The sequence below is a fragment of the Salvelinus alpinus genome, chromosome 39 (genome assembly GCF_045679555.1).
Source record: "Salvelinus alpinus chromosome 39, SLU_Salpinus.1, whole genome shotgun sequence".
NCBI classification, from domain to species: Eukaryota; Metazoa; Chordata; class Actinopteri; order Salmoniformes; family Salmonidae; genus Salvelinus; species Salvelinus alpinus.
In genome coordinates, this window is record NC_092124.1 from 3,333,577 (window position 1) to 3,360,807 (window position 27,231).

Here is a 27,231-nt window from a genome sequence, read left to right on the forward strand (position 1 = left end):
ACACATCACAGTCCTTCCACAATTCTTGGTAACCCCACCAAACATACCTCATATAACAATAATGGCAGAGCAAATAAACAGCAACTTCATACAATAACAAATTAACCCAGTCATCACACAGAGGATTTGCAATAGTTTGTATTTTCTTCCTGGGAAGGAGTGCAGAGGGTATGAATGTGTGGAGTTCATATACACACTAGTCCAGCTCCAATGAAACGTCAATGTACTTAGGAAATAGAGTCGGTTGCAGTGTAAAGCACTGGAACATAGCGTGAAGAGAAAGAGAGAAAGGGAACAAGAGAGGGCTTAGCTGTGGTCTTGAGGTTGCAGGTATCCGGTCTGACTGTCCGATGGTATGTTGGGTTGTAGTTGAACGCTTCACAACAAATGTTGCTACTTATCCATTTGATCCATAACCATCGTGGTCCCAAATGAGAACAACCACGTCGTCGAGCGATCACACCGAGGATTGATCCAAACACTGTACAACCACATACGCTGAAGACAAACAAAAAACCTCTGCAGCATAGCACACAACAAAAACTGTCGCGCCAATCAATAGCTTCTCTCCAATAGAGCTTAACGAGCTCTTTTATCTCCTCCTTCCTACTGCTCATGCGCTCTTAAAGTGGCAGCGCACTTAAGTGCAGGATTTCGCCACACTCCTCCCCCCATGAAAAAACAAAGCCTGTAGAAACAGAGAGGATGCAGGCTTTGACAAGTTAATGTTCCTGCTATCCAAAACCAGGGAAGTCCTCATCATCAGAGTCCTCCACGAAGAGTTTCTGCAGGTGTTGCTTTTGCCTGCGATCCAGCTCTTCTGCCGTAGGGTAGCAAGGCTTTAGGTCAACAACATGCACCGTCCTGACATCTTCCCCAGTGTCCTCCAAACAGACCAAGTAGTTCACTGGTCCCAACTGCTGCACTACACGGTATGGGCCTTTCCATCTCGAAGCTAGCTTGGCAGTGAACTTCTTAGATGCCTTCGACAGATGATGGGAACGTACCCAGACACGAGACTGGGGTGGGAAACACACGTCTCGTCTATGTTTATCATAGTTTCTCAGCTGTCGTTGATTGGCTTTATTCTTTATATTTCCTCGGTCTCTGACTTGACCTTGTCCGGACTCTGCATAATGCAGCAGGCTCCAGCCTGAAATCAGTGCATTACCAGGTTGAAATGGATGAGGCTGGGAATAGTCAGAGTGCAGCCGATAGGAGGGTTCGGACATCGAGATGGTCAGTCCACTGAAGAACAGGAAGTCTAGACCAAGGACTACAGCAAATGCAAGGCTTGAATCTGCAAGAATAGCCACAGGAAGTTTAATAGTCTCATCATGCAGTTGTATTATTATACTAATCCAGCCCAAAGGGGTGGTAGGTTCTCCATTGGCCAAGTACAATGGTCCCTCCTCCCATGTTTGTAGCTCCTCATGAGGTAATGCCATGTTCTGCCACAGGGCCTCTTGCATCAGGGTGTAAGTTGCTCCTGTGTCAATTATGGCCTTCCCTCGCCAGTTCCTAACAGTCAGGGGCACCAATAGTTGTTGCGGAATAGTAATAAGACAGCTAGGGGTGATGTCTAAAGGCTTCATGGGCATTAAGGCTGACCCAATGGTATGCAAGCCACCACGTCTGTCTAGACTGTCGGTCTTCTGTCCTTTCTGACCTTTTCCGGAATCCTGACGCTGGACATAGAGCGGGCAAGAACCTGGAGGATGTTGGACTTTACACCTCCAACACATCACTGGACTTTTGTCTTGGCTCTTGGGTACAAATATCTGAGATGGTTTAGCCCCCAGAGAGCTATGGGTATACTGGGATGAAGGAACAGGGTTTTTAGTTTGAAGGTGGTGCTTCCAGTCCTTCTCAAACTGAGTCCCCAGACGCACCAGATCATCCACATTCTGCACACGTTCTCGAAGTTGACTAGCAAGGCGGGGAATCATGTTCTTTAGAATGAGTTTGACCATCTCCGGCTCAGTAATGTCAGCCTTCCATCTCCTACATAGAACTCGATAGGAGAAGGCAAAGTCCCGTATTGGCTCTGCTTCACCCTGGACTCTGTTGCGAACACGTTCCGCCAGTTCATCCCCATAGTCCTCTGAGAGGAAGGCTGAGAGGAATATTTTTTGAAACTCCTCCCAGGTTGACACATGTTCACGGGCTATCTCCCACCAGTCTCTTGCTGTACCATGGAGAACACTGCGGAGGGTGGCAAGAACCTCCCAGTCAGTAAGGGGCCGGATAGAAAGAAAATCATTACACTTAGATAAGAAAAACAGTGGATCAACATCATCTTCTGGGCTGCCAAAAGTGGGGAAAAGTAGTTTGATAGGGAGGGAGCGCTCTAGAGGAGGCATGACAGTTTCAGCGGGAGTTCTGTTTAACAGTATCTTCATAGGGGGTTTTGTAGTGCTACCTGTTCCTATTCCGTTACTGACCAAGCCAGTGGCAGAGGTAAAACCTGAGGGAGGTACAGAAGATTTGTCCAGAAGGGAAAAGCCTTTCATTTCCTCCTGGTGCAGCTCTTCCATTTGAAGGTTTGTGGCCTTCTGTGCTTTTTCCATCTCATTAACGGTGTCCTTTTTAGTTTGTTCAAACAACAATCGTAGTTCCCCTGTGAGAGAGTTCTTCATGTCCTCCATAACTTCCTTCAGATAAGAACACACTCCCTTCACAACAGAGGCTGACTCCTCTGCTCTCTGTTTTTGTTCCTCCTCAAGATAGATTAGGACTTGCTGATGGTTAGATTCCATTTGCGTTTTGAACTGGTGCAGTTGTCCCTGAATATCCTGTTTCAGAGAATCGTGTGAATATTTCTGTCTCTGAACAATTTGTTGTTGGTTTTCCTCCATTTGACAGGGAAGGTAATCCAACCTCCGCTGCACATCTGTCTGATGAGCCTCCACACATTCACTGAGTTTGCGAATGGCATTCTCCTGCATTGTCAAACTATGATTGGTGTGGGTCCATTGATGTTCCAGTCGTCCAGTGATCACAGAGACACCTCTCCCAGTCTCTCTGGGCAGGGTAACAGGAAGAGGTTGAGGTGAGGGTAATGGTGGAGAGGTTATAGGCGAAACAGAAACCTGGGGATTAGGGTCAGTGCTATCCAACTCCATTAGTTCATCTAATCCTTCCACAATGAAAGAATCTTGAACACGATTACCATTAGGTGTGTCCACATTGACACAGTATGGGGTTCCAACAAAAGACATGATTTCAACTTTGTGTGGATGGTGTCAGGGGTGTTTCTGTTCAAGTCCCTGTTCGGGGGCCACTTCTGTAGCGGTATTAATTAGAGAAAGGTAAAGAAGATTTTGTTCGGGCGCCAGGCAGGTATTAACCCTGCCGAAAGAAAAGAATAGTAGAACAGCGAGAGTACCACTACCAGACCCACACACATCAACAGAAGAGACTGCCTAGAGTGTAGCCTGTTGACCAGATAGCCAGCGGAGAGAAAAAGAATACACACCCTATAGATCACACATCACAGTCCTTCCACAATTCTTGGTAACCCCACCAAACATACCTCATATAACAATAATGGCAGAGCAAATAAACAGCAACTTCATACAATAACAAATTAACCCAGTCATCACACAGAGGATTTGCAATAGTTTGTATTTTCTTCCTGGGAAGGAGTGCAGAGGGTATGAATGTGTGGAGTTCATATACACACTAGTCCAGCTCCAATGAAACGTCAATGTACTTAGGAAATAGAGTCGGTTGCAGTGTAAAGCACTGGAACATAGCGTGAAGAGAAAGAGAGAAAGGGAACAAGAGAGGGCTTAGCTGTGGTCTTGAGGTTGCAGGTATCCGGTCTGACTGTCCGATGGTATGTTGGGTTGTAGTTGAACGCTTCACAACAAATGTTGCTACTTATCCATTTGATCCATAACCATCGTGGTCCCAAATGAGAACAACCACGTCGTCGAGCGATCACACCGAGGATTGATCCAAACACTGTACAACCACATACGCTGAAGACAAACAAAAAACCTCTGCAGCATAGCACACAACAAAAACTGTCGCGCCAATCAATAGCTTCTCTCCAATAGAGCTTAACGAGCTCTTTTATCTCCTCCTTCCTACTGCTCATGCGCTCTTAAAGTGGCAGCGCACTTAAGTGCAGGATTTCGCCACAACACCAATAGACAAACACAGTCTGCTTAAACTAATAACACACTAACAATTATACGTTTTCATGTCTTTATTGGGCACACCGTGTAAACATTCACAGTGCAGGGTGAAAAAAGTATGTGAACTCTTGGGTTTAATAACTGGTCGACCCTCCTTTGACAGCAATAACCAAATGTTTTCTGTAGTTGCGGATCAGACCTGCGCAACGGTCGGGAGGAATTTTGGACCGTTCCTCTTTACAAAACTGTGTCAGTTCAGCAGTTCTTGGAACTGCTCTTGAGGTCATGCCACAGCATCTCAAATCGGGTTGAGGTCAGGACTCTGACTGGGCCACTCCAGAAAACGTATTTTCTTCTGTTGTTGATTTACTTCTGTGTTTTGGGTCATTGTTCTGTTCCATCACCCAACTTCTGTTGAGCTGCAATTGGCAGACAGATAGCCTAACATTCTCCTGCAAAATGTCTTGATAAACTTGGGAATTAATTTTTCCGTCGATGATAGCAAGCTGTCCAGGCCCTGAGGCAGCAAAGCTGCCCCAAACCATGATGCTCCCTCCACCATACTTTACAGTTGGGATGAGGTTGATGTGCTGTACCCTTTTTTCTCCACACATAGTGTTGTGTGTTCTTTCCAAACAACTCAACTGTAGTTTCATCGGTCCACAGAATATTTTGCCAGTAGCGCTGTGTAACATCCAGGTGCACTTTTGCAAACTTCAGACGTGCAGCAATGTTTTTTTTTTGGATAGCAGTGGGGCTTCTTCCATGGTGTCCTCCCACGAACACTATTCCTGTTTAGTGTTTTACGTATCGTAGACTCGTCAACAGAGATGTTAGTATGTTCCAGAGATTTCTGTAAGTCTTTAGCTGACACTCTAGGATTCTTCTTAACCTCATTGAGCATTCTGTGCTGTGCTCTTGCAGTCATCTTTGCAGGACAGCCAGTCCTAGGGAGAGTAGCAACAGTGCTGAACTTTCTCCATTCATAGACAATTTGTCTTACCGTGGACTGATGAACATCAAGGCATTTAGAGATACTTTTGTAACCCTTTCCAGCTTTATGCCAGTCAACAATTCTTAATCTTAGGTCTTCTGAGATCTCGTTTGTTCAAGGCATGGTTCACATCAGGCAATGCCTCTTGTGAATAGCAAACTCAAATTTTGTGAGTGTTTTCTATAGGGCAAGGCAGCTTTAATCAACATCTCCAATCTCATCTCATTGATTGGACTCCAGGTTAGCTGACTCCTGACTCTAAATGAGCTTTTGGAGAAGTCATTAGCCTAGGGGTTCACATACTTTTTCCAACCTACACTGTGAATGTTTAAATGATGTATTCAATATAGACAAGTAAAATATAATAATGTGTGTGTTATTAGTTTAAGCACACTATGTCTGTCTATTGTTGTGACTTAGATGAAGATCAGATCAAATTTGATGACTACTTTATGCAGAAATCCAGGAAATTCCAAAGGGTTCACATACTTTTTCTTGCCACTGTATATTTGTGTTCGTGGATGAATTTACTTCTGCCAGATGCCTTTTAGGAAGTTTTTGCAATGAAGACCATTGCACTACGTTTTTGCCCATTGAGTACCATTCAAAAAGACTACAGATGTTCAAAAACTACAAGGCTACTTCCTGAAAAACAAGGCTACTTACAATTCTTTAACATGAATTATAAACTGAATTGTAAGGGATAACTTGGTATTTACTTGCGGCTTTGTGGGGGGATTTTTGTTGTATGGTTGTGTTTGCTGCCAGCTTGAGGTAGTATGCTGACGTTACAGTTGTTATATGACGTTACAGTTCACAGCTTGGCAAAATTGATAACTGGATTATTTTGGATTTGAGACCAAATGTTTCATATGAGGCGACAGTACAGTGCCAACTTTAGTTTGAGGATATTTACATGCAAATATGTTTTACTTTTAGAAATGAAAGCACTTTATGTATCTAGTCCTCCCTTTTGAATCCGTTTTTTTTTCTCCATAATTATTTGGACAAATTCACTTTTAGTGTATTAAAATAGTCAAAGGTTTGATATTTGGTCCCATATTTCTAGCACACAATGACTACATCAGGCTTGTGGCTCTACAAACTTGTTGGATGCATTTGCAGTTTGTTTTGGTTGTATTTTGGATTATGTTTTGCCCATGATGTATTATGTCATTTTGGAGTCACTTTTATTGTAAATAAGAATTTAAAAAACATTCTGAACACTTCTACATTAATGTGAATGCTACCATGATTATGGATATTCATCACTGAATCATGAATAATGATGAGTAAGAAAATTACAGAGGAACAAAGATCATACCCCCCAAAAAATTGTAAACTCCCCTTTGTTGTTCCACGAAATGATTGCTTTTTTGATATTTGATATTTTAAGTAGAAATTGTGCACGAATGTGGAATTTTCAAAGCCTGATATAATAAATGAAGTGCCCTTTAATATAGACCACATGGAAAATTCAACAAATCAGATTTTTTTATATGAATAAAGACATTTTGACATGTCCCTCTGTGCATCCTCTGTGACTTCTAGGAAGATTTTAACACACTTAACCCCAACATTTATTCAAGTTTCAATCATCATTGTAAAGCCCTAGTTATTTTGTTGCTTTGACAATGTCATTTCTGAAGATTATTATTTATACAATGTGATTAGTGATTCACTTTAAGGTCAACCCTGTTAAGTGAACTGAACTCTCGTTTTAATATGGTGAAACTATTCCTTTTTAAATTTGTTTTTCAAAGAAACATTGAACATCTAATAGTCAAATAATAGTGTAAAATCGGGTGAGTTGGTTCCCCTCTTTTTAGCCATTTTCAGTGTTTTGTGGCTGTTACCCATAGATAGACAGGCTAGAAATGTTTTAACAATTAAATGTTTTTGCTTAGCTTGTTTTCAATTGCCACTCTGTGTTGCACACAACAAACTTGTCACGTGGATTTATGGATGATTTAAGATGAATTCGTCAACCTTGTTACACAGGTTGACGTTTATTGTCATGAATCTTCCCCTGGAGGCAGAACTGAGCGATTTCCGCGAGCAGGGCCAGCTGCAAAGTCAAAATTGGTTTACATTTTTTTTTATATCATTATTGTACAAATTAATAAAAACAAAAATGTGCTTTTTGGTCTTAATTTAAGGTTAGGATTAGGTTTTTGGGTTAGCAGAGTGGTTAAGGTTAGGGTTAAGGTTAGGGTTAGGTTTAAAATCAGATTGTATAACTTTGTGGCTGTGCCAGCTAGTGACAACTCTGCAGAGATGCCTTCAGGGCAAGATTCATGACAACAAATTCCAACCTGCGCCTGTTATGGTCAACTCTGTTCCTTTATTTGGCGCTTAAAACATGTTTTTTATTAAGTTGAACATCTGCCATTTATGACATAATATATTTCACCAAGTTGCGCTACTCATAAGGCACCTAATTGTGAATCTGTAACTTTCTCACTCATCATTATTGACAATTCATTCATGATTATCCATAATCATGGTATCATCCACATTAATATAGAAGTGTTCAGAAACATATTCTATTCTTATTTACAATAAATTACACAATACATTATTTACCATTCATTTCTATTTGGCACAACATAATCTGAAACATCCAAAACGTTTGTAGAGTCACAAACTTGTGCTAGGAATATGGGACCTACTAAACGTTTGACTAAATGTAATAGACTAAATGTTTTTCTAGAGTTTGGTACTCTAATGTTCTATCTCTCAGAAATGTTAATCTTGTATTCTTTTGAATTTAACAACATGAATTTAGAGTACTATATAGGTAGAGAGCATTGAACAGAACAAGGCTATGTCAATAACAAAATTTGGACAAAAATGCAGATAGAACCTTACTCTAGTTTTGTCCAAATACTTATGGCTCCTTCAAATGGGGACTATAGTAGATACATAAAGTGCCTTCATTTCTAAATAGTAAAACAGATACTATGTATGAAAATACCCTTGAATAAAAAGGTGATGTTCTGTACTTTCGCCTCATACAAAACAAAATGCTGGATGGAGTATAGAGCCAAATGAAAAGTTTAAGCTTCACTGTCTGAATAAATACGTAGATGGTTTTATGTATTGTGTTCGTTGATGCATTACAAAAAAATTCAAGGTTGGTTGTCTCGCTTTTGTAGTGTGAGGTTTTTACACTTGTTTTTCAGTACTAGAATAGTATTTATTTACGAGTCCATCAATACGAATTCTTTATACTATATTCCAATTAGCTGACACCATGAAACAGCATTCAATTGTACTTCAAAGCTCATATGCATTTAAAGGTATTTAATACAGAATACAGATATTACAATAAAAACATTCAAATAATTGCATGACTTTACCAAGTTTTTTATCTTTTTTTTACCAGGTACGTTGACTGAGAACATGTTATAATTTACAGCAACGACCTGGGGAATTTATCCTTTGAAAGGATAAACCATCCACCTGACATATCAAGAAGCTGATCATTACACCGGTGCACCTTGTGCTGGGGGCAATAAAAGACCACTCTAAAATGTGCAGTTTTGTCACACAATACAATGCCACAGATGTCTCAAGTTTTGAGGGAGCGTGAAATTGGCGTGCTGTCTGCAGGAATGTCCACCATAAGTGTGCTCTTCACCGATGAATCCCGGTTTCAACTGTACCAGGCAGATGGCAGACAGCATGGTGTCGTGTGGGCGGGCCGTTTGCTAATGTCAACATTGTGAACAGTGCCCCATGGTGGTGGTGGGGTTATGGTATGGGCAGGCATAAGCTATGGACAACGAACACAATTGAGGCCCATTGTCATGCCATTCATTCCCCGCCATCACCCATGTTTCAGCATGATAATGCACGGCCCCATGACGCAAGGATCTGTACACAATTCCTGAAAGCTGAAAATATCCCAGTTCTTCCATGGCCTGCATACTCACCAGACAGGTCACCCATTGATCATGTTTGGGAGGCTCTGGATCGATGTGTACGACAGCCTGTTCCAGTTCCCACCAATATCCAGCAACTTCGCACAACCGTTGAAGAGGAGTGGGACAGCATTCCACGGGCCACAATCAACAGCCTTTATATCTGTATCATGTGAAATCCATAGATTAGGGCCTAATAAATGTATTTCAGTTGAATGATTTCCTTATATGAACTGTAACTCAGTAAAATCTTTGAAATTGTTGCATGTTGCATTTATATTTACGCCTGCTACATTAGGTTAGTGTCCTGGCCTTGAATCCAAAATTGCATCATATTCCCTATGTAGTGGACTACTTTTGACCATGACCAAAAATAGTGCACTATATAGGGAATAGGTTACCAGTGGGATCAAACCATTTGGGTTGCTTATCTTTTGCACTACTCTGTAAACCTCAACATGCCTCTCTCGCGCAGGACATTTCTGATCCCCAGCCCCATGGGCACCCCTACAATTAACACATACTACTACTTTCCCCAATGCTACACATTCCTTTGTCCCTTCTGCATACTTCTCACACCTAGGAACCTCCCTCCTACACACTGCTGCCACATGCCCATAAGCTTGACACCTGTAACAACGTAATGTATTCGACACAAAATCTCGTACAGGATAACTTATATATCCTAACATCACTTTGTTGGGCAAAGACTCAACAACAAAACTCAAAAGAACAGTCTCTCCACTCTCTACTTCTGTCTCTCCACTCATGCCACCCTATCTGTGTCGCACCAAACAACGAGCATCACAAACACCGGGAATCTTCCCCTTTAGTTGGTCAGCTTTCACTTTTACCGCTACTCCAGTAATCACTCCTTTCAACGGCGCCCTTTCTTGAGAGCAAAACTATTCACGTCTTGCCTCTGGTGAAAGCGCTGCAGCTTTCCTCCTGGTTCACTGAGCGTGTGCAGCAGGCACGTGCACCGATAGGGGTAATACATGGAATGTTGTCAAACACATCAAACATATGGAAACAAGTTTGACTCCGTTCCATTGATTCCATTCCAGCCATTACAATGAGTCAGTCCTCCTATAGCTACTCCCACCAGCCTCCTCTGGTATATATATATTTTTTTGTTATACTGTTTTCGTCGTTGTTGTTCTGAACCCACTGCTCGCAAATCCTCGTGACTTCGTCAAGTTCGCCACCCCCCACCTACATTGGTTGCGCATGCTGGTCTGCCCTGTCTTAACCACCAAATACTAAATATCATCACAAGCCATTAGCCAGCCAGACAAATACAGTATCATAAGTTGAAGATTATGAATATTATATTATGAAGTTATTATTTAAGAGCATTGAAGATAAATCATAATCAGTCCAAAAAAATATTGTGCCAGCTAACTAGCAGATTTACATCAATCATCAATATCAATGATCAGCTGATAGCCCACCCTCTTTTCCCGATGTCAATGATGTCTTTAGGAGGCACTGTAACTAGCTTGCTTACAATTTGCGATGATGCGTGAGTGTGTTGTTGCATAAATAAATAGGCCTATGCTATGTTAAAAAAAAACGTTAAAAAAACATTTTGAGCACCTGCCCCTTGAAAGGTCTGTACACTGCACTGGTGTGAAAGCTGCACAGTGGGGGGGGGGCACAAGTTACGTAACGCTGCGGCACTGTCCCTTTCAGAGCGAAGGACAATGAGGAGTTGGTATGCACATGACAGGGCGACAGGCTGACTACTGTCTCTTAGAAAACACATCTCTTACATCTTTTACAATTTACAGGAAGCAGAACGAGACATGCATTCATATTTGAATCGTGCGTACATAAATGGGCTGTATAATACTGTAGCTGTGAATACTATTTATTCTAATCTGTGCTTTGCTATATCATATTTCTGTTGTGAGTGTGTTGTTGTGGGTTTGTTTTTGTTTTCCCCAATTATTTTAGAAGATGCTGAGTATACTATAACTTATGACACATTACCGGAATTACAATTGCATTACAACCTGACCTGTGAGGTATGGTTTTCAACAGTAGAGGGCAATAGAGATTCATATATGGTGGAAACCACTCACTAGTCAATTATTTTGCTGCCTCTCAAGACAAGGGACAGACTGTCGAAACATAACTCAACACTAAGTATCCACACGTGTTTGATGGAATGCATTGTAAAAATTGGCGGTGAGTTCCCTAAACGAGACATGCTTCTCTAGAAGGCAACGATGTAACCAAGGTTACAGCAAAGTAAGTAAACAGAGAGAAAAAACACACATAGAATGATTGATATTTGAGTCGCCTCTGGCCTTAATAAAAAAAAAGAGTAAATAATATGAAATACATTTTATGGCTTAGGGGCATACACTTGTGGTGGTTTCTTAATAAGTGCTATGAATCCTTGTCAGTAATCAGCTCCATAGCAGAAGTTGGGTCTTCCGTGACCTTTTGACTCTCTGGAGGGCTGATGTGTATCAGATGAGATTGTGCTGAGCGGGAACAAAACATGTACATACACCAAGGTTATTAAACTAAAACTAAAGCTGAAACTGAAACTAATCATGAAAAAACAATTGCGTAAACTAACTTGATTCTTCTTACATGTACTACTAAAGTTAAAAAGCTTTAGATTGGTGTAAACATGGGTGAGAGAGAGTTTCCTTCCACCATATTTTTTTACACCAGTCTCTGCGCCATTCCTTTTAAATCCAAGTCACACTGAGATTGACTTTATATCATTTAAACCTAACCTATGACCTGACCCTGACCCATCACCTTATCTATTACTGCCCCTCAATTGCACACTGACCCCTGAGGAATAACAAAGACTGTCTTGGAGATACCAAGTAACCTACCCAGGGAGCACAACATGTCTTTTCAGCATCTTTTCAACCAAAAATAATATTTTGCTCATAGGGAACAAGTTCTGACGTTCATTGTGAAATCCATTAGTTATGTGTGTTCTGTTCTCTAGACTGTGTTCTGTAGCGTTCTGTAGCCTGGCTGTGAATGTGATGCAGAGCAATGTCGACTGAACTTTGTTTTCTAATTGACCGTCCGAGCCAAGAGAGAGTTACACAGAGTATACAAAACATGAAGAACTTACTCCATGACACACTGACCAGGTGAATCCAGGTGAAAGCTATGATCCCTTATTGATGTCACTTGTTAAATCCACTTCAATCAGTGTAGATGAAGGGGAGGAGACAGGTTAAAGAAGGATTTTTAAGCCTTGAGACAAGTGAGACATGGATTGTGTATGTGTGCCATTCAGAGGGTGAATGGGCAAGACAAAAGATTGATGTGCCTTTGAACGGGTTATGGGTCTGTGTCAAGAACTGCAACGTTGCTGGGTTTTCACGCTCAACAGTTTCCTGTGTGTCAAGAATGGTCCACCACCCAAAGGACATCCAGCCAACTTGACACAACATGGGGAAGCATTGGAGTCAACAAGAGCCAGCATCCCTGTGGAACGCTTTCAACGCCTTGTAGAGTCCATGTCCCGACGAATTGAGTCTGTTTTGAGGGCAAAGGGGAGGGCAAGTGCAGCTCAATATTAAGGTGTTCCTAATGTTCGATAAGTTAAATAGTTTAGCTTCCAAATCATTTAATTTAATATATTAAAAAGCAGCTTGTCTGCAGTTGAAGTGGTGTGGGGTGTACCACAACAGCAGAATGATGTGGGCGTGTTCCAATCATAAAAAATATTAATGCGAGTAGGGCACTGATTGGCCAGCTCATCCTTCTCAGGAGGAAATAGCAAGCATTTTTGAGGTGTGGGTTTTGAAGTCTTTTTTTCTCTCCAATTTATCCTTTTGGACACAAACCATATTTTTTCCAACCCTATGGAGATCACTGCTTACTTAAAACAGGCCTGTATAGAATGCCTTAATCACTTTGAATCTAGTATACATTGCTAGTAGACTTCCATCACCCCAGTGAGTGTTGTCACACGTTCTTTCTTAAAGGAACTGTAAAGTGAAAATCTCATTTTTAAAAGTTAATGTTCTGTTGACTCATACCCAGATAATGTAGTTGTCTCATCCTATACTCATCTTTGTGTCCAAAGAATATGGTTTGTTTACTAAATGTACTTCATGGCCAAGTAGTCCTAGGGATGAGCATCATGTGAACATCACCAGATATGCGTGTTTATCTAGAACAAACCTATTTTTTGGCTAAGTGTGTGTGTACGTGTCCCTCCTCTGTGTGTGTATGTGCGTGTGTACATGTGTGCATGTGTGTGTCATGCCTCATAAACTTGCCAAATGTCTTTTTCACCTCTCCGCACAAGATGCACATTTTGGGGAGTAAAACACTGATATAGTCTGTTCTATTGTTTTATTAACTCTTTAGCACGTTTGGGCCGTGTATGAGCAATCTTCTCGCATAAAGGCCATATGGGAAAAACACTGAGTAGATGTCAACAATTCACTTCTGTGTACAAAACGGGACATAATAGCTAACATTAGCCTGGAATGATGAAGTGCACAATCTCCTATTCTAGCTGGAAGAATCCTTCTATTCAGCCTGTACCAGGTAGCAGGCTTCCTCCTCGCCCGCCCCACTCATGCCCGGTTATGTCAGGGGGGCCGGTGCCAGTCTAGCACCCAGAGTGCCACACTCAAAGGGCCTTTGTAGACACTGCCATCCTTCCTTCCCTCCTGACCAACCCCCGCTGTCCATTCAGGACGGTCACATCCCACGCCCACTCCGTGCCTGCCGTGCTCCGTCTCACAATGTGCCCCTGTCACGGGCGCCTCGTTGGCATGCACAGGCCGTGGTGTTCGTCTGGAACGGGCGCGCTCCTTGACGCCTGTCACAGGATAAGGGAAACGAGGGATACAGGCTTGTGATAGGGTGGTGATGACTGCTTCCGGAATCCGTTGGGAACTCATTCAAATCCTCTTATCATAGTCTGGGAAGATTCCTCACTACGGAAGCTAGCGGGAAATTCAATGACAATCATCCCTTTAACGATGAGGTGAGATGAGATAAGATGGTAAACAAAAATAAGACCCTCAAGAAATTCCACAAATTCACAATTGAGAGCATCCTGTCGGGGTGTATCACCGTCTGGTACGGCAATTGCACTGTCCGCAACCAGCCGCAGGACTCTCCAGCGGGAGGTTCCGGTGCCGTAGCGCAGTACCTCACCAGGGGAACACTGCCTGCCCTCCAGGACATCTACATCACCTGGTGTCACAGGATGGCCAAGAAGATCATCAAGGAACTCAGCCACCCGAGCCCCGACCTGTTCACCCCGCTGCCATCTAGATGACGAAGTCAGTACAGGTGCATCAAAGCTGGGACCGAGAGACTGAAAAACAGCTTTTATCCCCAGGCCATCACTCTGTTAAATAGTCACCACATGCCGGCCTCCGCCCTGTACCCTGCCTTGACACTTAGTCTTTTATTTGTATTATTTTTTTATTTAACCATTATTTAACTAGGCAAGTCAGTTAAGAACAAATTATTATTTACAATGACAGCCGACCAAAAGGCAAAAGGCCTCCTGCGGGGATGGGACAAAACACACATCACGACAAGAGACACCACAACACTACATAAAGAGAGACCTAAGACAACAACATAGCATGGCAGCAACAGATGACAACACAGAATGTTAGCAACACAACATGACAACATGGTATCAACACAACATGGCAGCAGCACAAAACATTGGACAAACATTACAGGGCACATACAACAGCACAAAGGGCAAGAAGGTAGAGACAACAACACATCACACGAAGCAGCCACAACTGTCAGTAAGAGTGTCCATAATTGAGTCTTTGAATGAAGAGATAAAACTGTCCAGTTTGAGTGTTTGTTGCTGCTCGTTCCAGTCGCTAGCTGCAGCGAACTGAAAAGACGTGCGACCCAGGGATGTGTGTGCTTTGGGGACCTTTAACAGAATGTGACAGGCAGAACGAGTGTTGATTGCGGAGGATGAGGGCTGCAGTAGGTATCTCAGATAGGGGGGTGTGAGGCCTAAGAGTGTTTTATAAATAAGCATCAACCAGTGGGTCTTGTGACGGGTATACAGAGATGACCCGTTTACAGAGAAGTATAGACAGGCAGTGGCTGCTGTCTCAGCCACTGCCTGTCACCAAGGGTGTACCCAATGGCTCGATCTAGCCGCTCGTGAGCACCCTTACCTACCGATTTATAAATTACGTCTCCGTAATCTAGCATGGGTAAGATGGTCATCTGAATCAGGGTTGAAAGAGGAGCGATTACGATAGAGGAAACAGGCAAAAGGTAGCCTAGTACTTAGAGAGTTGGGCCAGTAACCGAAAGTTTGCTAGATCGAATCCCCGAGCTGACAAGGTAAAAATCCGTCGTTCTGCCCCTGAACAAGGCAGTTAACCCACTGTTCCTAGACCGTCACAGTTAGGATCAGCTTGATCTCCCCCTTTAAATAAAGGACGCACCATGGCTGCCTTCCAAGCAATGGGAACCTCCCCAGAGAGGAGAGACAGGTTCAAAAGGTCATAGATAGGCTTGGCGATGATAGGGGCAGCAACCTTAAAGAAAAAAGGGTCTAAACCCTCTGACCCAGATGTTTTTTTGGGGTCAAGTTTAAGGAGCTCTTTTAGCACCTCGGACTCAGTGACCGCCTGCAGGGAGAAACTTTGTAGCTGGGCAGGGGAAAAAGAGGGAGGGGCATCAGGCTAGTCGCATTAGAAGGAGTGGGAGATGAGGAAAAGTTGGATGGGCTAGGAGGCATGGCTGAGTCAAATAGGAATCCTGACTTAATGAAGTGGTGATTAAAGAGCTCAGCCATGTTTTCCTTGTCAGTAACAATCACATCATCAACATTAAGGGACATGGGAAGCTGTGAGGAGGAGGGTTTATTCTCCAGGTCTTTAACCGTTTTCAAGAACTTCTTGGGGTTAGAACCACAAAGAGACAAGTGCTCCTTAAAGTAACTAACTTTGGCCTTATTTTTCATTTGGCTGAACGAGAGCCTGAGTCAGCCTGAGTATGCATGTGCCGAGCCTTTCGCCAAATGGAATTCCTGAGGTGGAGTAATTCTGCAAGATCACGGTCAAACCAGGGTCTGAACCTGTTTTTAATACAAATTTTCTTTATGGGGGCGTGTTTGTTAACAATACCACTGAAAATATCAAAAAAGAAGGTCCAAGCGTCTTCGACAGAGGGGATCAAACTGATTCTATACCAATTTAGAGCCTATCATCCTGTACTCTACCCTGCACCTTAGAGATTGCTGCCCTATATACATAGTCATTGAACACTGTTCACTTTAATAATGTTTACATACTGTTTTACCCACTTCATATGTATATACTGTATTCTAGTCAAGGATCATCCTATATATCTACTGCTGTACAAACCTTCATTTTCTATTCATATACTGTCCTTACACACCATTATATACATATACATATACACATACACACACCCACACATACACTTACAGTGCATTTGGAAAGTATTCAGACCCCTTGACTTTTTCCACATTTTGTTACATTACAGCCTTATTTTAAAATGGATGAATTTGCTTTATTTACTCTTTAATCTACATACAATACCCATAATGACAAAGCAAAAAACAGGTTTTTAGACATTTTTGCAAATGTATATATATAAAAACAAAACTTTACTCAGTAGCTTGTTGAAGCACCTTTGGCATCGATTAGAACCTCAAGTCTTCTTGGGTTTGACGCTACAAGCTTGGCACACCTGTATTTGGGAAGTTTCTCCCATTCTTCTCTGCAGATCCTCTCAAGCTCTGTCAGGTTGGATGGGGAGTGTCACTGCACAGGTATTTTCCGGTTTCTCCAGAGAAGTTCGATTGGGTTCAAGTCCCGGCACTGGTTGGGCCACTCAAGGACATTACAGAAACTTGATGATGAAGCCACTCCTGCGTTGTCTTGGCTGTGTGCTTCGGGTCATTGTCCTGTTGGAAGGGGAAACTTCGCCCCAGGCTGAGGTCCTGAGCACTCTGGAACAGGTTTCCATCAAGGATCTCTCTGTACTTTGCTCCGTTCATCTTTCCCTCGATCCTGACCAGTACCTGCCGCTGAAAAACATCCCCGCAGCATGATTCTGCCACCACCATGCTTCACCGTAGGGGTGGTGCCAGGTTTACTCCAGACGTGACGCTCGGCATTCAGGCCAAAGAGTTCAATCTTGGTTTCATCACACCAGAGAATCTTGTTTCTCATGGTCTGAGAGTCCTTTCGGTGGCTTTTTGCAAACTCCAAGTGGGTTGTCATGTGCCTTTTACTGAGGAGTGGCATCCGTCTGGCCACTCTACCATAAAGGCCTGATTGGTGGAGTGTTGTAGAGATGGTTGTCCTTCTGTAAGGTTCTCCCATCTCCACAGAGGAACTCTGGAGCTCTGTCAGAGTGGCCATCGGGGTCTTCTCCCCCGTATGCTCAGTTTGGCCAGGTGACCAGCTCTAGGAAGAGTCTTGGTGGTTTCAAACTTCTTCCCTTTAAGAATGATGGAGGCCACTGTGTTCTTGGGAACCTTCAATGCTGCAGATATTTTTTGGTACCCTTCCCCAGATCTGTGCCTCGACACAATCCTGTCTCGGAGCTCAATGGACAATTTCTTCGACCTCTTGGTTTCGTTTTTGCTCTGACATACAGGTGTGTGCCTTTCCAAATAATGTCCTATTCATTGAATTTACCACAGGTGGATTCCAATCAAGCTGTAAAAACATCTCAAGGCTGATCAATGGAAACAGGATGCACCTGAGCTCAATTTTGAGACTCATAGCAAAGGGTCTGAATACTTATGTAAATAAGGTATTTCTGTTTTTTCTTTTTAATACATTTGCAAAAATCTCTAAACTGTTTTCGCTTTGTCATTTTAGGGTATTGTGTGGAGAATGATGAGGAAAATATATAATTTAATCCATTTGAGAATAAGGCTGTAATGTAACAAAATGTGGAAAAAGTCAAGGGGTCTGAATACTTTCCGAATGCACTGTACTGTATATATATATATATATATTCCAGACATTGCTCATTCTGGTATTTCTTAATTTCATTATTAAAAATGTTTGGGTTTGTGTGGATTGTTTTCTATTGTTAGGTATTACTGCACTGTTGGAGATAGAAACAAAAACAATATTTAACTGCACCTGCAATAACATCTGCAAAATATGTGTACGAGACCAATACCATTTGATTAGATTTGATTTGAAAAATAGTTTTGTTTCCTTTTGGTCCAGTTGTACTGGACTAATCCCATTGATTATATAGGTGACTCTTGACACCTGGGATCTAGGCTAATTCAGTTTGAGTCAATGCATGATGCTTTTTATTGTTCTAGAATCTAGACTAGTCATGATCACCAGACAGTGTTTGACTGTAGAGCAATATCAGGTTGTGACATCTTAACCACTATCTCAGCTCATTCACTGAGACTGAGATCCCAATGATGACATTGTTAATGTGCAGTCAATAAGTTGGGTGACTAAATAAATAATGCTCAATAGAATCTCAATAGAATTATTTCTAGCCAAGTATGTTACACCAACTTCTATAGGCATATAAATGTAAATAACAAACATACTATGATTTTTTAATCTCTATAATAAAATAGTCTGCATGTGAATGCATGCATTTTTTTTGGGGGAAAATGGCGCCGGAGGGGAGGGCTGCCGTTTTATTGGCTCAGAACCGACCATGCTATTTTGTTTGTTTTTTCGCATTGTTCGTTACTTGTTTTGCACATAATGTTGCTGCTACCGTCTCTTATGAGCGAAAAGAACTTCTGGACATCAGAACTGCGGTTGCTCACCTCAAACTGGACGAAGAGTTCTTCTTCAATGAGTCGGACACGAGGGATATACTACAGACACCCGACCAGGCCCAGATCCCTGTGATTCGCTCAAAAAGGAAATGGAGGTTTTGCGGAAAGAGAACAGGGTGCCTTGTGAGGATCAGGCGATGAGTGGCTAATCTTCCCTTGCCTTCCGTTCTGCTAGCTAACGTTCAATGGCTGGAGAATAAATGGGATGAACTGAAAGCACGTATATCCTACCAACGGGACATTAAAAACTGTAATATCTTATGTTTCACAGAGTCGTGGCTGAACGACGACATCAAGAACATACAACTGGCGGGTTATACACATTATCGGCAGGACAGAACAGCAGCCTCTGGTAAGACACGGGCGGGGGCCTATGCATATTTGTAAACAATAGCTGGTGCACGAAACCTAAGGAAGTCTCAAGGTTTTGCTCGTCTGAGGTAGAGTATCTCATGATAAGCTGTAGACCACACTATCTACCTAGAGAGTTTTCATCTGTATTTTTCGTAGCTGTCGACATACCACCACAGACCGAGGCTGGCACGAAAACCGCACTCAATGAGCTTTATTCCGCCATAAGCAAACAGGAAAACGCTCATCCAGAGGCGGCGCTCCTAGTGGCTGGGGACTTTAATGCAGGGAAACATAAATCAGTTTTACCTCATTTCTATCAGCATGTTAAATGTCCAACCAGAGGGAAGATAATTCTAGACCACCTTTACTCCACACACAGAAACGCGTACAAAGCTCTCCCTCTGCCCTCCATTTGGCAAATCTGACTATAACTCTATCCTCCTGATTCCTGCTTACAAGCAAAAATTAAAGCAGGAAGCATCAGTGACCCGTTCTATAAAAAAGTGGGCAGATGAACTACAGAACTGTTTTGCTAGCACAGACTGGAATATGTTATGGGATTCTTCCGATGGCATTGAGGAGTACATCACATCAGTCACTGGCTTTATCAATAAGTACATCGAGGACAATAAGTGCATCGAGGACGTTGACCCCAGAGTGACTGTAGGTACATACCCCAACCAGAAGCCATGAATTACAGGCAACATTCGCACTGAGCTAAAGGGTAGAGCTGCCGCTTTCAAAGAGCAGGACTCTAACCCGGAAGCTTATAAGAAATCCTGCTATGCCCTCCGACGAACCATCAAACAGGCAAAGCGCCAATACAGGACTAAGATCGAATCGTACTACACCGGCTCCGACGCTCGTCGGATGTGTCAGGGCTTGCAAACTATTACAGACCACAAAGGGAAGCACAGCCGAAAGCTGTCCAGTGTCACGAGCCTACCAGACGAGCTAAATAACTTCTATGCTCGCTTTGAGGCAAGTAACACTGAAACATGCATAAGAGCATAAGCTGTTCCAGACGACTGTGTGATCACGCTCTCCGCAGCCGATGTGAGTAAGACCTTTAAACAGGTCAACATTCACAAGGTCGCTGGGCCAGACGGATCAGCATGCTCTGACCAACTGGCAAGTGTCTTCACCGACATTTTCAACTTCTCCCTGTCTGAGTCTGTAATACCAACATGTTTCAAGCAGACCACCATAGTCCCTGTGCCCAAGAACACTAAGGTAGCCTGCCTAAATGACTACCGACCCGTAGCACTCATGTATGTAGCCATGAAATGCTTTGAAAGGCTGGTCATAGCTCACATCAACACCATTATCCCAGAAATCCTAGACCCACTCCAATTTGCATACTGCACCAACAGATCCACAGATGATGCAATCTCTATCGCACTCCACACTGCTTTTTCCCCATTGGACAAAAGGAACACCTATGTTAGAATGCTATTCATTGACTACAGCTCAGCGTTCAACACCATAGTGCCCTCAAAGCTCATCACTAAGCTAAGGACCCTGGGACTAAACACCTCCCTCTGTAACTGGATCCTGGACTTTCTGACAAACCGGCGCCCAGGTGGTAAGGGTAGGTAACAACACATCCGCCACGCTAATCCTCAACACGTTGGCCCCTCAGGGGTGCGTGCTCAGTCCACTCCTGTACTCCCTGTTCACTCATGACTGCACGGCCTGGCACGACTTCAACACAATCATTAGGTTTGCTGATGACACAGCAGCCTGATCACCGACAACGGCGAGACAGCCTATAGGGAGGAGGTCAGAGACCTGACCGTGTGGTGCAAGGACAACAACCTCTCCCTCAACATGATCAAGACAAAGGAGATGATTGTGGACTAGAGGAAAGGGAGGACCGAGCACACCCCCATTCTCATCGATGGGGTCGTAGTGGAGCAGATTGAGTGCTTCAAGTTCCTTGGCTTCCACATCACCTACAAACTAACATGGTCCAAACACACCAAGACAATCATGAAGAGGGCATGACAAAACCTATTCCCCCTCAGGAGACTGAAAAGATTTTGCATGGGTCCTCAGATCCTCAAAAGGTTTTACAGCTGCACCATAGAGAGCATCCTGACGGGTTGCATCACTGGTATGGCAACTGCTCGGCCTCTGACCGCAAGGCACTACAGAGTGTAGTGCATACGGCCCAGTACATCACCGGGGCCAAGCTTCTGCCATCCAGGACCTCTATACCAGGCGGTGTCAGAGGAAGGCCCTAAAAATTGTCAAAGACTCCAGCCCCCCTAGTCATTGACTGTTCTCTCTGCTACCGCATGGTAAGCGGTCCCGGAGTGCCAAGTCTAGGTCCAAAAAGCTTCTAAACAGCTTCTACCCCCAAGCTATAAGACTCCTGAACAGCTAATCAAATGGCTACCCAGACTATTTGATTAGTTGCATACCGGTACCCCCTGTATATAGCCCTGCTATTGTTATTTACTGCTGCTCTTTTATTATTTGTTATTCTTATCTCTTATTTTTTGGGAGGTATTTTCTTAAAACTGCATTGTTAGTTGAGGGCTTGTAAGTAAGCATTTCACTGTAAAGGTCTACACCTGTTGTATTTGGCGCATGTGACAAATAGAATTAGATTTGATTTCCCCCCAGGTGGTAATACCATTATAATCATCATCATAATGTAAACAATTTTAAATCCCGACGCCAGCCAGGCAGACTCTATACTCATCTGTAAACTGGTCATCTCTGTATACCCGTCGCAATACCCACTGGTTGATGCTTATTTAAAACACCTCTTAGGCCTCACTCCCCCCTATCTGAGATATCTACTGAGATATCTATCATCCTCCACATACAACACCCGTTCTGCCAGTAACATTCTGTTAAAGGTCCCCGAAGCACACACCTCCCTTGGTCGCTCCTCTTCAGTTCGCTGTAGCTACCGACTGGAATGAGCTACAACAAACACTCAAACGAGACAGTTTACGCAATCTCTTCATTCAAAGACTCAATTATGGACACTCTTACTGACAGTTATGGCTGTTTTGTGTGATGTATTGTTGTCTATACCTTCTTGCCCTTTGTTATGTGCCCAATAATGTTTGTACCGTGTTTTGTGTTGCTGCCTTGCTATGTTGTTGTCTTTAGGTCTCTCTTTGTGTAGTGTTGTCTCTCTTATTGTGATGTGTGTTTTGTCCTTTATTTATATTGTATTTATTTTTAATCCCAGGCCCCGTCCCCTCATGAGGCCTTTAGCCTTTTGGTAGGCCGTCACTGTAAATAAGAATTTGTTCTTAACTGACTTGCCTAGTTAAATAAAGGTTTAATAAAAAAAGGGGGGGGGGGGAGTTCTCCCATCTCTGATGCCAGCCAGGAAAAACACAGCATATGCCAGCCAGCCAGGAAAAACTACGTGAGCATTGCATCAATTCCTCCTTCCAACCAGAACACAGCAATCCCGCGTATGCACTGTACACGACTCTGTCTCCGTTAAACGGGCTAGGAGGAGGGACTACGAGCACTACGTGCTTGAAGAACCGTTCAAAATTGACCACGAGAATATTGTACACCTGGAAATCAACATATATAGTCGTCTGAGGAGCAGTTGTCGCCTTTTTGAATCGGTTTAATTGATCGTGATGTCCGCTTCGCAGTTTTCTGTCTGTTACAGTGTTGATAAATATTGCTACATAGCTAGCCAGCAAGCCAATATCGAGCAAACCGGAGTCAACCACCAACATCGCGAGTTGAATGAAGACGCTTTGCATGGGCTGTAGCCTATCCCGTGTAGATAAGACAGTTGTGTAGCTAACGTTACTGTAGCTAGTTATCTGAAGTGCAGCGTTTTTGTTTGTTTTATTGGCCTGCTATTTCTCTCATTGGTATCGGTGAAGAAGAGACGAGCAGATATCGAGGACGGTATTGATTGGTAAGTGTCCTAATATTTGTGTTGCTTTGCAGCGTCAAACGTGACTATACAGGTTTGTATGTTAATAGGCGTGGTTGCAGTTGGGATATCGTTGTAAAAGCTAGTTTATTTGTCTGATGTGTGTATATAAATATATATGATAGGGATTCAACCTTAACCATCGTTTCATCGATTTTTGAAAATACGCCCCCCTCCGCTAACGATGGACGAGCAAAATGCATTTAGACCCATTATCAGCTGTGCGTTGGCGTACGTCTCGTTGGCAAAAAATGTGATCATATTTTCATAACAGTAAAATGTGAAACTCAAGTCAATATTGTATAAGTCGATACATTCAGCGTTGTTGATAAGCAGGTGTAGTACTTGTTAGGCCTAGCTCGTGCTGTGGATATCAGTCGCTCGTGATAAACTGCGTATTCAATTATTTTGTACATCAGACAGACTGATTAACGAATTGTACATTTTCTATGCAGTTTCACTTTTGATACGCATTGGCTCTTGGTTCAGCAAACCTGAAAGTGAAGTTACGAATTTTGCACACGCAATAGAATGTTCTAGACGTGCTCCTATTCGAAGTGCTGTTGGCTGGCTTTTTCTCGACCATGCATGTGCTTAGTAAAGTGCTAACGTTATATAAACAAAGGAGTAATGTCAGACAGCACCATTTTCTTCCCTGTTGACGTAGACTAAGTTGTTTCACATAATTGCATATTATTACAGGGTTGGTGTCATTAGTGGATGGGAAGAAAGGGTTTAGGTAATGCATTAACCCTTACCTGCCCGGCACAGACTGCTGTTTTAATGTAGTTTTTATTTTATGTAGCCTTTATTTAACTGGGAAAGTCCGTTAAGAACACATTCTTATTTACAATGATGGCCTACCCCGGCGAAACCTGGACGATGCTGGCCCAATTGTGCGCCACACTATGGGACTCCCAATCACAGCCGGATGTGATACAGCCTGGAATCAAACCTGGGACTGTAGTGACGCCTCTTGCACTGAGATGCAGTAACTTAGAGCGCTGCGCCACTCGGGAGCCCACTCGGGAGTTTGAGGATCGCCTTTAGCTACTGCACATGCAGCATCTACTCTTCCTGGGGTCCACAGAAAACTGTTCTGGCTAAAAACATGCTATAGAACTCACTGGCTTCTGACTCAAGATGCTCTGCATGTGTCATGCCATGTGCACACAGATTGTTGAATAGCTAAAGGCTTAACTCTGTATTCTCTGTGCCTCAGATTCAGTCCCTTGTGAACATTTAGTTTTTTACAGTTCCACTGTAAACCTAGTGTACCAAGAGTTTCACAGTGCCCCCTCCCCTCATGGGAAAGGCTATTAATTTAGTTTTTTACAGTTCCACTGTAAACCTAGTGTACCAAGAGTTTCACAGTGCCCCCCCCCTCCCCTCATGGGAAAGGCTATTAAGTGGTAATCAGATACTTTTTATTGTGCGCAGTTAGCCTTTTCTACATCTTGGCTGCTGAGGGACGAATGAACAATAGAACAAACACCCACCCTCGGAGAGTCAGACTGGAGGAGGGTCAACTGCATAATTTCTCTCAAGGACCTCTCCACTTCAAATATGAAATCAAAGGTGTCATGTTCATTAGGGCACAGAACGGAAAAAGGTTTGAAAACGTTTTGGAACGAAAAATGAATGCGTTTCTCATTGCCTAATGAACATGACCAAGGACTCTAAAGCCATAGGAAGGTGACGCCACCTGGCCACCCAAATGCATACCCCGTTTACCAAACCTATCTGTCACTGGAGCCGTACAGTATATGACAGGCTTCATGCTGCGCTCGCTAATCCCAAATTACGAAATTCTGCTGTTTGGAGCAGGGGTGAAAGTAAGGCGGTTTAAATAAATAGTGGGGGTATGCCATACCGGTAAAATATGAGCCTATCAAAATTAATACAACATGTCTAAAAAAAAAAAAAACTATAGGCTAATACACCATTATTTAACATGACTGCATGTCAGCCGCATGAGAAATGTGCGAATTGACCTGAAACTGGGGAGTATACGCTGACCGAGGCGCGCACGGACAACAGTGGATGGATGATGCATCAATTCAGGCTACGAGTGTAGGCCTATTGACAATCGCAGACTTTCATTACACGTAGGTGTTTTGTGACTGTCCCTTTCCATTCATTAAATAGCGGGTGCACTATTGGGGTTTGGATGCTGAAATTATTTTGTGAGTGAACGAATGATCGCTTGTTTGACAGTCGGATGAAAACATCGTGACTGGTTGTGTTTATGCCACGTTAAAAGGCATAGGCGGCGTGTCCATAAGGCTAGGGAAAGCTAGGTTTTCCCTAAAGTAAATTGAATTAAATTGCCAAAATGCATATAGTCTAATTACCTTACTCCTGTCTATACAGAAAGAAAGAAAAAATCGTTCAAAATAGGTTCCCACACCAGAAAGCATGATTTGGCCACAGAGGATCATTAGCTTCTTAAAAAACAACCTGTCGATTGTTTTAAATCACATAGCCTACAGTCGGAAGGGCCCGCAATTTGAGCAGCGCGCGCTGCAAATACCAATAGGTGATTAAGTTGCAACTGTCAGTGAAAAGCCGAGTGAAACAGCCAGGCATATTGCAATATTTAAAAATACAATCGTCGAAAAAGAGTTTGGAAAGCAAATGGCTATTGCTGTAAAGAGATGACAATGAAAAGACTCCAATCTATCTTTTAGTTATAAAAATTATTAATTGAGCGAACAGTAGCCTATCTTATTGGCACCAGCGGAGAACATCGGCCATATCCCCGGTAAGTGTGCATATTCACTGTCTTTGTCATTGGGTCAGTGCCACTTTTGGACAATAGTTTCCTCCAGGTTAGCTGGACGTCATATTGTATTTGTTTCCCCTTTTCGTAGGCCGATTTATATGGATCAGACATCGTTTTTATTGATCTGTTTGTCAGTGTCAGCAGAGAAGGCCACCCTGTAATTTTTGTAGTATTAAAAAAAATACTACGAAAATGCCCGTGCAGGTAAAAAATCTACTTTCACCACTGGTTAGGCTTAACATCACGGCATCTGACCGTAATTGAACATTAAATGAGACTTTCCTGATGTCTGTCACTGTAAGGGTAAATGCTCCTGCAACCTGTTACATAACTGATTGTGAATATAGCTGTTGACATGCTAAAATAATTAAGATATTTAGTCAAACTCTAGCCATAATAAGCTACTTAGCTTTGCTCTCAAAATCAAGGTAGCCAAAGCCTGTTTGTTTTAAATAAAAGTAATTGCAGTAGGCTTGGGCGATACCGCGGTATATGGTATATTTTGAAATACCGACGGTAAAAAAAAAAGCTAAAACATTTGGGTTGGGGGCTGCAGGGGTGCGTGCTACGCCACTGCTTTATAACCATATATTAAGTATAACTATAAGAAATCTAAAATATGTCAACTAAATTAGATCCAGCTCAGGGCTCCAGCTTTGCATTTAGTTTGCTAATTTGCTAGCTAAGTGGCTAGATGTCATGATCAAGCTTCTTACTTACAGCAGAGACATTCTAGCCTGAGTACCAGTCTCTTTAACTAACGTTCCACTCCTTGCCTATCCTTGTCGTTGCCAAAGAGACTGGCCTTTCTGCCATCTTCAGATATGAACATTCTATCATTAATGAGCTCAAGGAGAACAGAGTTATTGATACTGATTCGATAATCCTCACAGCTATCCTCCAAACACAACGATTATTCAAATATTGGAACTCTGTCTTTTTTTCCCCCTCACAGAACACGTTCGTATCCGGTTAATAAGCAACTGTTTTTTTTGTTTTTGTTTGTCCAGACAAAACCAGTCTGTCAAAAGTCACTAGCTCATGTAAAATTCTCAAACTAAATATATACTGCAATTCCAACCACAAAACCTCTGCTTTGATTTTAAGACTCAAAGTGCAACAACTTGCCTAGCTAGCAGCTAAATGTTTATTTTTGACTTTGTTATAATTCAAATTCTATGTTCGAGGCGCCACATGTTGTCATGGAAAATATTAATGTTATTTCTAACAACCAATGATTGAGATTGCCAAAAGGCCTGTATCTTTGACAATGACATGGAGCGGTCATGGCCGGCTG

At 42.7% G+C, this 27,231-nt stretch overlaps 1 protein-coding gene across 1 annotated transcript in view; it reads left to right on the forward strand.

Moving 5' to 3' along the window:
• Positions 1-22,643: 22,643 nt before the first annotated feature.
• rnf24 (ring finger protein 24) overlaps positions 22,644-27,231 on the forward strand; it is a 50,724-nt gene continuing 46,136 nt past the window's right edge. The window contains exon 1 of the mRNA XM_071388280.1: positions 22,644-23,131. The gene's annotated coding sequence lies outside the window, so the exon portion shown is untranslated. The remainder of the gene's footprint in view (positions 23,132-27,231) is intronic.